Genomic DNA, 14,947 nt, shown 5'->3' with positions numbered 1-14,947 from the left:
AAGTATTTGTTTTATTATCAGCGTACTGTCAGTTTTTTACATGACTTTTTTTTTGTTGCTGTTTTTGAAATGGATTTCAATGAAATTGTTTGGAAAAACAAAAGCGAATGTAGCTTTGTCACAAAAGATAGTCGATGTATAACTTGACTATCTTTCCATTAAATAATTGTTTCTGGGGGGGGAAAGTACAAATGCTGAACAAGTTCTGCTTTTCTTGTTTTTCAGAATTGACAGTTTCATCTAGTGTAGAAATGCCAAAACATGAGGTGAGCCAACGCACGATTCAGAGTAAAATGTATAATATAAACACAAAACTACATTATAATTCATTTTCAAAAAGGCCAAATTATATCCTGGACATTTACTGGTTTCCATTTTGTAAGTTGTAAATTTCCTGGAAAGCTCCTCAAAGAAGAACTGAGAGATTATCTCAGATACAGGATCTGAGGAAGGATGGATGGCTTTTCCATGCATTTTACAATAAAGCTATTTAGTAAAATCAATAATCTCTAAAATGTCAATGTTTTTTCACTGACTTTTCAGACTTACTTCCAGTTGCAAGTGGAGCCAACCATTTTAATTCTAGCTGAGGTTGGAGGTTGTCAGATTCTGATGAGAATGAATGAGTTCCTCTGGGATTACATCTGCAACCACGGTAAATTATTCAAGTAGAATTGGAAAAGTTGCATTTTGACGAACTTTTTTTTTTTTTTTTACTCGATTTAGCAAAAAGTTGAGCTACGTACCACATCCCTCTATGCAATTATTGCCAAAATGATAAATGCTGTTTGTGAAGATGACATCATAACAGATCTACAAAACGCCAGTAGGTGGGGACATTGAGTCACTTCAGTGACATGAGCTAATTTCGGTAGAGTCGGCCTTGTGACATTGTTTGCTCTCTAGACCTTTTGTTCACCTTCCAAACATGCATCTGTTATATATAATGTGCAAGTATTCTCATAACATCCTCGGCGAACCGCATTGTTTAAACGCATACCAGCATATACATTTCGAATCCAATAATTTGTTGCAGTTTTTTTTTTTTCCTTTTCATTTTTTTATGATCATTGTACAGTACTCTGAGGTTAGTAGATGTTTCTTCAGCTAAATGCATCACATAGCTCGCTGCTGTCAGAATGTGACTCCTGTTGTCAAAAATGCACAGGAATATTTGGATGCTACTCCTGACTGATGTGCTGTTGCTGCTCTTCCAGGGGGGTAATGTATTTTGATTCCTAAGTCCCTAAGCGTAACATAAGCATAAGCTAACAGCGGTGTTTTAAAGTCTATTCTCTGAGCTACACCGTGTCCTACAGTGTAAGGACGTCTAAACTGAAGATCTGCTCTATTTTCCTGGCTTTAATAGTGAAAATGTGAGCAGCAGCGTTCTGGATCAGCTGTAACTGTCTGATTGATCCATGGGAGAGTCCCGAGGCCAAAACCACTGCTGAGCAAAAAAGAACAGAAAGGCCCGTTCTGCTATCTTATGTGGCTAACCGTAATGACACTAGTGTAATTCCGCTTGCTTCTAGAAAATCTTGAAGGAGAACGATCAGCAGTTTGTGATCTTAAACCTTAAGCTCACTTGAGTAACGCAGCAGGCCAGTGATGCAAAGCACACCAGCAAATGCTCCTCTGAATAGTTAAAAACGAAGGTTTAGGAGAGCCCTGATCAATTAATGTGGTGTAACATTAAACAGGATGTACGTACTGGAAAATAGCCTAAAGAACAATGTGGAGAGATTTAAGCGATTCTTCTAAAGAGTTGGCCACAATAAAGGAAAAAGCTAAATGCCATGTTATCACAAACTGTTTGTTTTTGGTTAGGAAATGAAATCATCATTTGGCAGCTAGTGTTTGTATTTACTTGGTTTGTTTGATGTTAAAACTTGTTTGATCATCATATCTAATAACATTTTTATCCTTCACTGCTGTCCACTTTTGAATAGACTCCTTTCAACGTCTGAACTATACCCATGTGTGTATTAAATTTATAACTGGAATATATGAAAATGGAATAAAAAACAATACACTGTACGGAAAGGGCAAAACTTCAGCACGTACACTGTGCAGTTATTAAAGATATTCTACTCATCTCCAAGGGAATGCATAACTGAGTAGGTTAATTTAGAAAATTAAACTACAGATACCAGGAGAAATGTTATTTAAAGTGAGTAAAACCATGGAAATACCTGCATGTATGCAAACAGAGAGAGATGCCATTCTTGCCATATTTCCATTCAGCAAGGAGTACAAAAATGTGTCAGAAGAACTTAAAAAAAAAAAAAAAAAAAGGAACGGGTAATAAATATAAATAGAGCTGCTGGCGAATAGAGTTGGATTCTGGAGGGGGGAAAATATCAGCGAAGTAAATTTAATAGGAGAAAAGATGATACAGATGGACAATGTTTGTCATCTTTTAGGATGGGATTTTCAATAACAAATTTATATTTCCTTAAATGGAAAATATTAGGCATTAAACAAAATTTTCCTTTTTTTTGGAACTTTTTAGTCAAAGACAGACTTGGGCACACTTATTCAACATACTCTGCAAAATACGTTGAGGAATTCTGAAGAAAGTTCTCATCTTAGTTACTTGGAGTTCAGAAAAAAACAACTAATACACCACTGAACTTCAAAATGAAAACCTTATTCCTGCGATTAAGTTGTTTTTCTTTTGCTTCAATGTTTCTGTGCGCTGCTTTGATTCCTCATATGACATATGGATGATTAGAAGGATGGAGCTTCTTCCACCCTTACAAGACAGTTATTTGAGGTTGAAATAAACAAACAAATACCCAACATGAAACAACGAGAAATCAAAATATGTACATTTCATCTCGGATAAAAGTAGAATCAACACAACATGTTTTTAACAATTTGCTAAATTCTGACTAATCAAGTGAAAATCTGTTTCCTTGTAATTTATTCACAAAATCAAAAGCTCCTCCAGTTTCACCCAGCCAATGTTTTTTGAACGTTCAAACTGTCACAGTTTGACCTGTTGCTGAGTGATCTTTGTGGATCCTGACCGTAGAGGCCTCTCGGTGGCGTCCAAGACCTAAATAAAAAAAAAACAACAACTAATTAGATCCTGACCTCAGCTGACGAGGAAAGTTTCACTTGAAGCTTTAAGTGGAGGATTGTGCAGATGCCTGCCAAAAGAGAAAGAAGTCCTGATGATTTCTCGGTTGAAAGGGGGGCACATATTTATTTTGAGCCGGCTCCGCGGCCCACTGGAGATTTAGCTGGCAGCCCAGAGAGACAGGGCTGGCCTGTCCGGCCAAACTCCCACACACTACAACCGTACGAACCGAAACTAGGGAGGAGGAAGTTTGTGCCGTATACATCTCCATGCTTTAGCTAACTTCTTAAAGTAGGCCAAAGACATACTCTCGCTGCATCTATCAGTTGCATGTGGTAGTTTATAGTGCTGGCTTACATCTCGGGGAGTTTACCGTTTAAATTTTAAGCTGTAAATCACTTTTTAAAAAAAAAACAAACGAGTAGTGTGATAACGTGACAAATAATGCAACGCTCTGGCATCCAGACTGCAGCAGCCTGTTCTCCAATCTGGCTACTCTCGGCGCTCCGTCAGTCACGTTACTAAAGAAAAGCTCTACTCGCGGCCCTTCGGTGTGTGTGAAAATTATTTTTCACATTAACATGACAGTATCATGTTCCACTATCTTTCAGTTAAGAGTAACCCTTCCTCTTTCAGTGCAACACAGCGCCAGAAGCAACATCTGTGTGATTCATGGGCTGCAGAGGGAAATTCTCTTCTATTCTCAGCGGTGCTGTGGTCCTTCACCCTACTACCATACTTAGTCGGGGGAGATAATGTTGTTGGAGTGCAAATAGAGTTTTGTCTATTAATGGATAGCTCAGAAAGTGGGTGGTATGAGAAAGAGGGATTTGGCTAATAAAACTGCCACTGTGCGCACAATATTGTGTTACACTGCAAAGCTTTTGTCCGTGACAGCCAAGAGACAAATGCACATGGCTGCTACGCAAGGCCAAAGTGCAAGTGTCTTCGTATTTTGGAGGCAGAAGACAGGCAAATCTGCAAAGTGTAAAAACCTACATGAATCATGTTCAGACGCTTCACAGCTCTCTTGAAAGGTTTGAACGTGCAGTTTTGTACAACAAAAAAGAGGCATTTTGAGTCATGTTCACCAAAACTAGATGATAGATGTGTGATAACAAAAGCATCTGTAAAAGCACGCTCTGGAAATCTCTCACTGTAATGACAGAACAGACAAAAAAAAAAAAGGGAGAAAAAGCACTCTTTTATGTCCATTGGGTGAGAGAACAGAGAACAAAGCATGGAGTGAATATCTTTGCCGCAACAGTGTTATACGTAGGAAACATGTGAGAGCTACATGGAGGTGAGGGGGAGATTTCATTTCTTGTCAAAACAAACAAAAACAGTCTCTCTGCTAGGTACATGTTTTTCCTCAGGAATATCAAATAATTAGAATCTTGGATTTAAGACACAAGAGGAACAACCCGAGCCTGAGGAAAGGAAAAAAACAACACAGTTTACGTTAAAGCTACAGCAGACAGCTTAAGCAGCAGGCACACAGCCAAACCTGTTATGCTTTCTTTTACAGCACTACTTATATTTTTAACTTTAGGTGCCAAATGCCTGCTAACGTCGGCAAGTCACATGAAATCAACAGCTGCTTTCTTCAAACATGTCCTCAGTGCGTAAATGTGTACGTGAACGGGAATGACTTGTGTCTTTGTAATGCGTCTCTGAGTATCCTGAAAAGCACTAAATATAAGTGTGATGCCATTTCATTTAATTTTATTTACATGTTTAGCTACAATGTTTAGCTGCAGTTGAAATTCTTTGTTCAAATGCAACCGAAGAGTTATCTATTAGAGTAGCTAAAATCTCGTAATTAAGAGAGGGTCAGATTGTATTTCTAACTCATTTCTAACTCTTATCAAGGCTGTTCAATTGACACATATATGTTAAAAGGAACGTGCTAATGTCTGCCTGTGGATATCAGAAGCAGAGCACAAAGGACGACGTTTATCTGGACGTCAGAATTTCATTCTGTTGAGCACTACATTTAAATCCCTACATTGGGTACCGGTTTGGTAGGTTTCCAAGCTATTCCTCTCAGACAACATTTCTACTGTCCTTGTTGCTGAATAAATCAGCACACAGATCTGAATTTTATGAAACCAAATAAATGAAATAATCAAATATGATCCGATGCTACTTTTGACATTTTGTTATGCACTGATGCCCCACTTTGAGTGTTGAACCGTAAATGGGATTTTTCGTTCCATTTCTCATGGAAACAAGGATAACTACCATGAGCCATGAGCCTGAACACACTTGGTACGGAAAAGTTGCAGAAAGCCCTCTAAACATGAACTGCTTAACCCGACTTTGTGTTGCGCATCCAAATTTCAGTTCTCAGGCCTCACGCAGCATGGAGGCTTTTACCCTCTTGCACTTTCATTTCGAGCTTCCCTCCCCCCCCAGAGATGAGATATAATCGAAGTACTCAAAGTTCTGAATGAATGCGAGCGCAGGGGCTGAAGCCAATCACGGCTGTAATGATAGCAGTTATTTTCATCACACGCATCGTTATCAGTGACAGTAAGATGCAATGCCTCACCACGAGGCTTTCACCGCATCTCCAGAGGTCACGAAATGATTGGGACTTAAAGAGGTGGCTGCATCGCCGCCCGCCCACCTTCCCTGCCAACCCGTTGGGTTTATCCTTGCTCCAGAGCTCGCTCATCTCGCCACGCTCTGTCAGTTGTGCCAGCACTTCCCCCCCCCCGAGGCTCCGGCTGCTTGGAATTGCACAGCAGTTTTCACTCTAGCTAACACCAGAGAGGTGACTCAGTGACTCGCAGTCACTACAGCCAATATCACAAGGCGGTGATTTTCAGTGTGTGTGTGTGTGTGGGGGGGAGGTCTTTGTTCAAGCCTGATTACACTGGTCTATGCTGGTAAGTTGAGGAACTCTTTATTCTTATCCTAACCCCGCCATCAGTAATCGTGCACTGCTTTTTTTTTTCTTTTTTTCCCAAGCAGCAGTTGCCTTAAAGAATGACATGTTCTGTGATGTAACATGTCAAAATGTCAGCTCACACAAACTGAGGGGACAGTCTGATGACTGATGGAAATAGTTTCTGTGCCATCTGTCGACACCAGTGCTGGCAAAGCAGACATCGCAGTCATGTTGTCACTCCACCTTGAAGCATGATTTTGATGCGTCGCACTCGAACGAGAACGTTGATCTCTGGCTGCCGAGCCAAAATCAACACCGGCTCGTGGATAAGGCTGCAATTATTCAGATGAAAGAGTTGTAAATTTATGTGGTGCGTTTGTAACGACACCTACTCAGAGATTAACAGCACTGTTTTGTGACACTTTATACATACAAATATAGACAGATAGTGTCTGACTAGTGAGACGGCGAGCGAGAGAGAAAGAGGGAGATCTTAGCTAAAACAAAACTCTTTCCCCCATCAATATTTTTGCACTTGAAGACATTTCATGAATATAAACCTTAGGCAGGACACCAGCAGCTTCCAACCTAAGATACTGACATGATGAACATTTTTACTGAACCAATTTGAAGCTCATAAAAGAACATTACTTTGAGAAACTAGCTTGTTATTTTGTTAAATGAATGATCGAGAGTCAGCACTCCTCTTCAAGAATCTACCGATCAGGCCTGAAATCTGGGTGTAGTGATGATGGACTCAAACCTGAACATTCAGAGACACATAAACACATTTACAAAGTCGGCCTTCTGTCACCTGATAAACATGTCCAGCATTAAAGGACTTATGTCACAACAGTATCTTGAGAAACTCATCCCCATATTTATTGTTTGTCGATCTGATTGACTGCCACAGTGTCTTCAGAGGCCTGCCTCAAAAATCAAACAGCTGTAGCTGATCCCGAACGCTGCTGTCTGCATTTTCACTAAAACTAGCAAAAATAGAGCATATCATCTATTTCTAACATCCTTTAAAAATACTTTGGTTAGTTTATAAATCACTGAATGGCTTAGCACCAGAATACATGAAAGACTTTTTGCCATTGCATCAACCATCCCGACCACCCAGATCTTTTTATTTTAAATCAGTTCTACATCCACAGAATCAGATCCAAACATGGAGACACAGCTTTCTGTTTCTATGTTTCTCTGATCTGGAACAAACTTTCAGAAAACTGCAACATTGTTAAAACACAGAGTTCTTTTAAATCAAGGCTAAAAGCCCATTTGTTTAGAGTTGATAGTAATTGGAACATAGATTAATTCTAGTCTGGATTACAACTTTCAGCTATTTCTCTTTCATTCACCACTGCAATGTAATGTTTCTGTTTGTTGATTGTGTTCATTTTGGCTGCACTGAGGGATTATTTTGTCTACATCATAAAATTCAACTGACTGGCTGAAGTAGGCAGGAGTAAAAAAAACAACAACAAAAAAACATCGTGCTGTTCAGTTATAAGTACAAAAAAAATAATAAGCAATGCTCCTTTTTTTAGCATCAAATGAGTTATTTGATATTAATTCACTTTAAGCTCTCCTTATACTCTCCACAACTTATGATTTGTGAATATGCTTCGTGTTTACAGCCCGTTTGCTTTGTTTACTGCGTGGAGACATAGGGTGCAGATTGATGGGAGCTTTTCCACTGACAACGTTCACCTGTTATGGTTTACCACGGTGCTGTACGTGCTGGAGGCGACCCAGTTCAAGGTGTTAAGATGCTCCGTTCTCTTTCAAAGGTGCGAAAAGCAGCCAACCAGTTCCTCTAAAACTCGCTAATGAACACCTTAACACTCACTGTTATATTTGTGCAGAAATCCCAGAGTGCGTACAGTGGTGTTATGTTCAAACCTCTTTCACTATTCCAGTATTCATCCACTGTATGATGAGCTCACATTTCTATGTAGGACTGTAACTTGTTTCATTGACCCACCTTATAATTTAAGGCTTCGGTGATTTCTCAGTGCAAGATGTATTGTTTTTATTTTCTAAAACAAATAATTCTTGCTTCCAGGTGTGTTGAGTCCAAGCCTGAACACATTTCTCTTAAAATGGCAGCACCGACCGTTTTGATTCTGTTTCCCCCACATGTGGTGATGCTCTGCAACAGCTTTTGTTTTGTGATGCTTTACATTCCGCCATCACTCCTACAAGTGGATCATTTTCCAGCTCCAATAACAGCCGCAGAGGGAGGGAATTCGTCTTTGAACTGAGACAATGTCGGGGCTTTTTTTTTTATTTTTATCTATGGGATGGCATTTGGAGTGAATGCAGGTGGGGGGGTGGAAATGTCAGCAAAGAGCAGAGACTCTTATGCAACCCTGTGTGTGTGACTGTCATGTTTGTTTGGTGGGCTGCAAAATTACTCAAGACAAAATAATGACCAAATATAGCGAGTGCAGCTGAGTCTGTTACAGCAAGCAGCGATCCCACCCTGCATGTTTGGTCCCTGAGCAAATCACTGGATAACGCCCAGGTTTAAAGGATGCAGAGTTAATAGCAAAACCCCGTCTGAGGAGATTTAATTACTTCAAAATGATCTTCAAGTTGTCCAACATTTAAAAAAATCTATTACTTGTTTATGCGTTTTTTCACGAGCGGACTGTTATACCGCATTTTCTCACATCTGTTTTTCGTGGCCAAATAATAAGTCTCAGAGAGACTTGAAACACTCAGTAATGCTACGTGTCTTAATGATTCTGGAAAAAGGTTCAGGTGTTGTCACTTTGGAGGTCTTACCGTCTGGTTGCACGTGCAAGTGAATGACGATCTCACACCTGGAACATGAAGACTTGGAGAGTTTCTCAGCAGCCACGCCTGACTTTCCGCCAAATTTCTCCCAAAGGTCTTTCAGGCTGAATCATCCTCCAGTGTTTCATCTCCTTCACTTGTAGATGCTGATAAGCTCTCATCCATCAAACATGCTTGGAGTCTTTTTCTCTTACCTGACTAAAGACTGCAGCGCATATAGTAGTGGAGGGAGTAGTTCTGTAACCCTCTGTTAATTTTGTAAACTAGTTCTTAGAAAAGTTACTGCGTTGAAGATAAAAATTGTATTTCATGACATAAAGTTTTAAGTACTGTTTTCCCTGCAGCGCTGCAGCTGCCCTGGCTTCAGTAGTTTCTGATACGGGCGATGTGGGCAGCTGAACAAGGCAGCATCTCATCTGGAGGGGCATGAGCTCGTTGAATCACAATGGTAATACACATAATTACATAAATGTTTAAGTACTGGTTCAATTTAGAAATACTTTACTTTATTTACGCTTTTTTTTCTCTCCATAGTATTCTATTTTTGGATTGCATGCTACTAAATTCATGGTATAAATAATCTTTTTGTATTGCTACGGGTATTTATAGTAGCATTCTAGTTTGTCCGAGGGTTTCCAAATCAAAAATAATAATAATAATAATAAAAAAGATTTTCGAGTCTGTGCTGGCACAAGGCGATTGAAAGTATGTCATGGTGGAGCATGTTCATGCCCCCTAGTGGTGGTGTAGGGCATGTTTTGCAGGGGTTGTTGGGTGTATACGTGTTGCACACAATTTAATCAGTCAGTCAATCCACAACAGGTGGTGATGATCTCAATGCCTAATGTTTGTAAAGCACATTCTGTCTACAGAATACGTTTCTTCATTTGCAACCTCTCCACTGACATGAGTAAGACCAAAAGGATCTCAAAAGACATTAGGGACAAGATAGTAAAGAATTATACTTATACTAACGCCCTCCCCTGTGGTCTCAGTGTGACACTCAGAAGGAGTGCGGTAAATGTCACGGTCAGACAGCAGGAAGTAGAGACACACACACACAAAAAAACTCATAAAAAGTCATATGGGGTCAACATGACCACACAATAAAAAACTTGTGGGGTCCAAGTGACCCCATTTTTTAAAACAGTGGGAGAGTTAAATCTACTGGGCAGCTCCACCATATTCACTAAATTAGAAAATATGCTTTTCATCCATATTTGATTGGTTGACTTCAAAAGTTGACGCTGATATCTCTCCGTCTTAGCATTGTGTTAACACAGGCACAAGTGCCCCAGACCTGCAAATTGCGAAAATCTTGGATGTAAACCTTTTTCACTCAGATGATGATGAGTCATGGATGAGCCTCCCTGCATGACAGAGGCAATAAAGAGGTAAATGAAGAAATAGTAGCAGCCTAGACGCTCTCCAGTCCTCAGTCGGATACAGAAAATCTGTGCAGACACTTCAAACAGCCTCAGAGGCTCTAAAGGATTCAGGAAGGTAAGAAAAAAATTGATGTTTTACAAAATCACATTGACTCATGTTTTGATTTGGCATCACGTGTTTTTCTCTCAATCAGATGTAAACCTTTGTGTTCTTCATTTTTAGGTTGATTTTCAGATTCCACATTAAATAGAAACAACCATAAAATATGTAGCCTATTTATTTGAAAGTGATAAAACTTAAACAATAAACACGGAATCAACTACTATTCTTATTTTCAGTTTTTTCATGTGACCTTGTGTTTTATTGTTTGACTCTTTTTCATAAGAGCTTGTGTTTTAGATATTCATTAGGGAAATAATGCCTCTCTGTTTCCGTTATTATAACGTTCATAAGCAACGCTTTATACAGAGATGGCCAGTTGAATTGGTATAATTAATTTATTGAGGAGCTCCCAATGGAGGCCTGGCCAGTGAGTCTTGTTGGCGCCATGCGACGTTGATCGTAAATGATTCCCGAAGAAGGAGCTGTCTCTGGCTACCAGGCAACTGCAAATGCAACCCAAATCAACAACAAACCCAAGAGGAGCAGCTCATAAGATCTAGCACTGCTGCCTTTGATATGCAAATCTTTAAATTATATTTGCACAGAATCAACAGTGAGACAGCTCCTTCCGTCTGAAGGATGGATTCTTAAATCAAACATCAAAGGAGATTGTATTCAAACTAAATTAATGATGGTTTTTTTCATCGGTCTTTCAGTGTTTTTCAGAAAGAACTTAGAAAAGCACTCGAGCTCTCAATGGCCACCACGCACCGATTTAAGCTAATCTAAGTAAGAGAGAGAGACAAAGCCCCGGAGAAAAACAAAAGAGTTTCTGATGGGTTTATAAAAATAGCAGATGTGACAAAAGCCTTGGTGTGGGCATATTTTCCACACTGTGCAGCCTCAGAAAGTGACAGATGAAGACAGGACACCAGGCTTCTCTTTTCCTACTGCTAGCACACACACACACACACACGTTTGTTTTGCTATCTTTGTGGGGACTTTCCATTGACTTCCATTCATTTCTACAGCCTAAACCTTACCTTTACCCTTTTCCTAACCCTAACCATCACATACCTAACCCTAACCCTATCCAAAACTCAATTCATACCTTAGCCCTAACTCTGACNCACACACACACACACACACACACACACTCACAGTCACTCATCACAGCCATGGGCTAAAGTCAGGCAGACACATCTGTCTTTCATTTGCTGTTTTAACATCAGCAGATATTTTCTCAATATCTGCTACACTATTAGGTATTTAATACAGCAGGTTCTGTTTAGTTTGATGTCAGATTTTTCATTTTAAGCACATCTTTAAAAAACAGTTTTCTTTGCCGCTGCTGTTTCTTTCATTTATGACCTGACAGTATTTAATAACAGGTCTCATAAGAGAGTCTGAGCCCTGTTTTTACTGCACCTTCCAGTTCAGTGTGACTTTAACTGGTTTTGCGTCAAAGAGGGCTGGGGGGTTGGTAACCTGCGGAGTGTGTTGACATGTGCTGCAAGTGGTGGCCTGTTGAATGTCCAGCTGAGTCAGGAATGTACAGAGGCCTTTTAGGTGCAGGATCATGTTGGAAGGAGGTTGTTTTTTTTTCTTTTTCCCCATGAAAAGTATTTTTTAACCAATGGCTGCCTCAGAACATCAAATAAATAACCACAGAAATCTGAAGTGAAAAGAAAAGCCATACTCTGGACTGGAAGCAGGTCTTTGGGTCACTGTATCATGGGAGGAGTTGATCTCAGCTAAGGCTAAAGAGCAACAGAACTGCAGGAGGCTGAACTACAGCACCTCATGACCCTTTCTCTCCAAGTGTTCACCATCATTTCTATTTACTGCAGTCCATATCACAGCCTCTGTCTATATTTAGATGCTTTCGCAAGAGCTACTGTTGTCCCAAGCTGGCTCCAGACGGTTTTTGTTATCTTTCCCTCCGTGTTGTGTCAAAGCTTGCTTTTAGTTTGCTGAGAGTCCTGCGCATCACACAGGCATGTGGCATAGGTATTTAAAAGTCTGTCTGTAATTGCGCGTAGGACGCTTCGCAAAAGTCTTCAAACTCATTGGACCTTTTCACGTTTTGCAGAACCACTTTGCACTTTGGATCGTGTCTGTCTATTTTTATTCATTCTTCTTTGCAAAGTCATCTCTGATCTATGACGATTGCATGGAAAGTGGCTGTGGACATCACTTTTCAAGTTTTGACACACATTTTTACTTCAGAGTTTGACTAGGCCATTCTATTTAATTGTAGCTCATTCTATTGGTGCTCTAGTTGTATTTTTGGGATCGAAGCCCTTCCGGAAGAAGTTTTCTTCTATAATTTTTCCATATCTTAAAGTTTTTTAGTTATCTATTGTGATAAAAAATAATACAATGATAAATATGTACAGGACTGATTTATTCATCTAAATTAGTTATTCATTGTTCAGTCATTCATTGATTCATATTTGCTTTTGTGACAGTTTTTTTTTTTTTTACATAAACTGCCTTTGCTGTAAGTAAATGTGGAAAAAACAGATTTCTAACCCGATGATGCCATGCCCCTGTTGGCGACGGAGACATTTGCTTTCAAGACCAAGCCAGGTTTGGATTACCAGATACCCAGAGAATGCACTCAACGCATCCCGGAGAGCTTTGAAGTAACACAGGAACGTTTCCAGAACGACGTATGGAGAGCAGAGAGAACCTTTTATCTCGCTGAAGGCCTGTGATGACCTCTGTCTGACATGGCCATTAGCCTAAATCTCAGCTCACCTCCAGCTCATTCATAATGCACACAGGCCAGTGGAGGACAGCTTAACCCGTTTTGTGTTCGTGTGGTGAAAGGGAACATTCATGTTTCTCAGGTGTTGTTTAACTTTTCTTTTTAATGGATAGCAGGAATTTTGTGACTACAAAGATGCATAATCATTTCTGCAATTTTTCTTTATTTTGCTTTGTGGTTTATCATTGATGTGGTGGTATCTAATTCATTTTAAAATGGTAAAAACAGAAATTATTTATATCCCTTTGTTACTCAGGAGCCATCTATTTTTGGATGTGCTTTTATTTTTCCACAGGTTACGTTGGGATTTTTTATTTATTTTTTTGTGCAGCATGAGCAGTTTTACATATAAAAGTGCTGATTAATTAATTAGCCTGACAGATTTATATTAGTCTGACTGCTGACAAGAATGTTTTGCTATCATTTTGGAATATTTTTAGTGACTTAGTTCAAAATAGTAAAAATACTTTACAAAAGGACAAACAAACTACGTAAATAGTCAAAGACTAAATTGCCATATTACTGACATGGTTTATTTGACTGTTGCTCTTGTGTCACATTGAAGGTGGAGAAAACATTCAAAAAGTTTACTATGGTTTTATTTGCCACATCACAAAACCACCTGTCTGGTTTTAACACCATATTCTTTTGCCTTCTGAGACTCAATGTCACCTTAACAAAAAGGATGTAGTATTTTTTAATATGGAGTTTGGTTGAGAGACAACTTTTATTATGTTGCTTTATTTAAAAAAAATTCAACCCTCCATTCTCTTTGGACTTAAAGTAGCTAAGCTGTTAATGAATAAATCTAAATATATTAAAAAAGAAATCATTCTAGGCTCAAACAGCATGCGACTGGCAATCGATGTGTTGTGCTGAGAGTCTGCTTGGTATTGAGTTCGTTCAGCTCCGATTTGCTTGATTGCCTTGAATCCCTCAGCAGAATAAGCAGCCTGTGTTGATGTTTTTGTGCCCACGGCCCCAGATTTCTCCCAGAAGAAGCCTCTGATTCTTTGGCCTGAAACCCTGACATATAGACTCCATATGGCTTAGGCCCAAGGAGGTGCGTGCTCTGCCTCCAACAAGTCTCCATTAAACACATTCTTCCCAAACAGCCTGATAATAGCATGTTAGTTGGTCCCAGCTCTTTGATAAAGTGACTCATCACTCAGGTGTGTTTCCAAGAACAAGTGGCCACAAACTAGCTGACTCTGCAGTAGGTTTTCTAATTCTAGGGAAAAGTATTCACTTCTCAACCTATCTGACTGTTTCTCACATAAAATGTGTTGCACGGAATAATTTTTTCAAACATGTTAAGACCCACACAAACACCCAGGTTGAAATGGAGAGAGAATATTTGTTTATGTGGGCTAATAATAGTTGATGTCGACAGGGCCATAATACTCCACAAAGAACTAGTTTTACATCCCACTTTTATCATAAATTACTTTGTTGCTTTAGTGCAGCAGCTTACCGAGGGAGGCAGGAGGATTCTCCGCACCTTACGTAATGCCTTAAACTCACCACAGGCGAGTCGGTGCCCATTAATAAATATGTCTAAACAAACCAAAAAGAATTTAGTCCTTTCTTAAACACATTTACAAGAGCAACGGGCATTCAATTACACTTGTGGACACAACCTGTAAGCAACCTTTGCAATCGTTTAAAATGAAACGCAGGCAGAAGTCTAAAAAGAAAGCTGTTAATTTATTTCAGCAATCATAACATCGCCACTTGTTTTCCCAGCGGCTCTCGATGACGCGGAGGCAGAGAGTCCAGTGTGAAGACGTGCCGTTGTTGTGCCTGAGAACACGAACAACGAGAATATAATCCTGCTCCACAAGTGAGCACGGAAAGGCAGACAGTATTGTTTTGGTTTTTTTCCACAGCA

The sequence above is a fragment of the Poecilia formosa genome, unplaced genomic scaffold (assembly GCF_000485575.1).
Source record: "Poecilia formosa unplaced genomic scaffold, Poecilia_formosa-5.1.2 Scaffold12, whole genome shotgun sequence".
Classification (NCBI taxonomy): Eukaryota; Metazoa; Chordata; class Actinopteri; order Cyprinodontiformes; family Poeciliidae; genus Poecilia; species Poecilia formosa.
Note: the sequence above shows the minus strand (reverse complement) of the source record.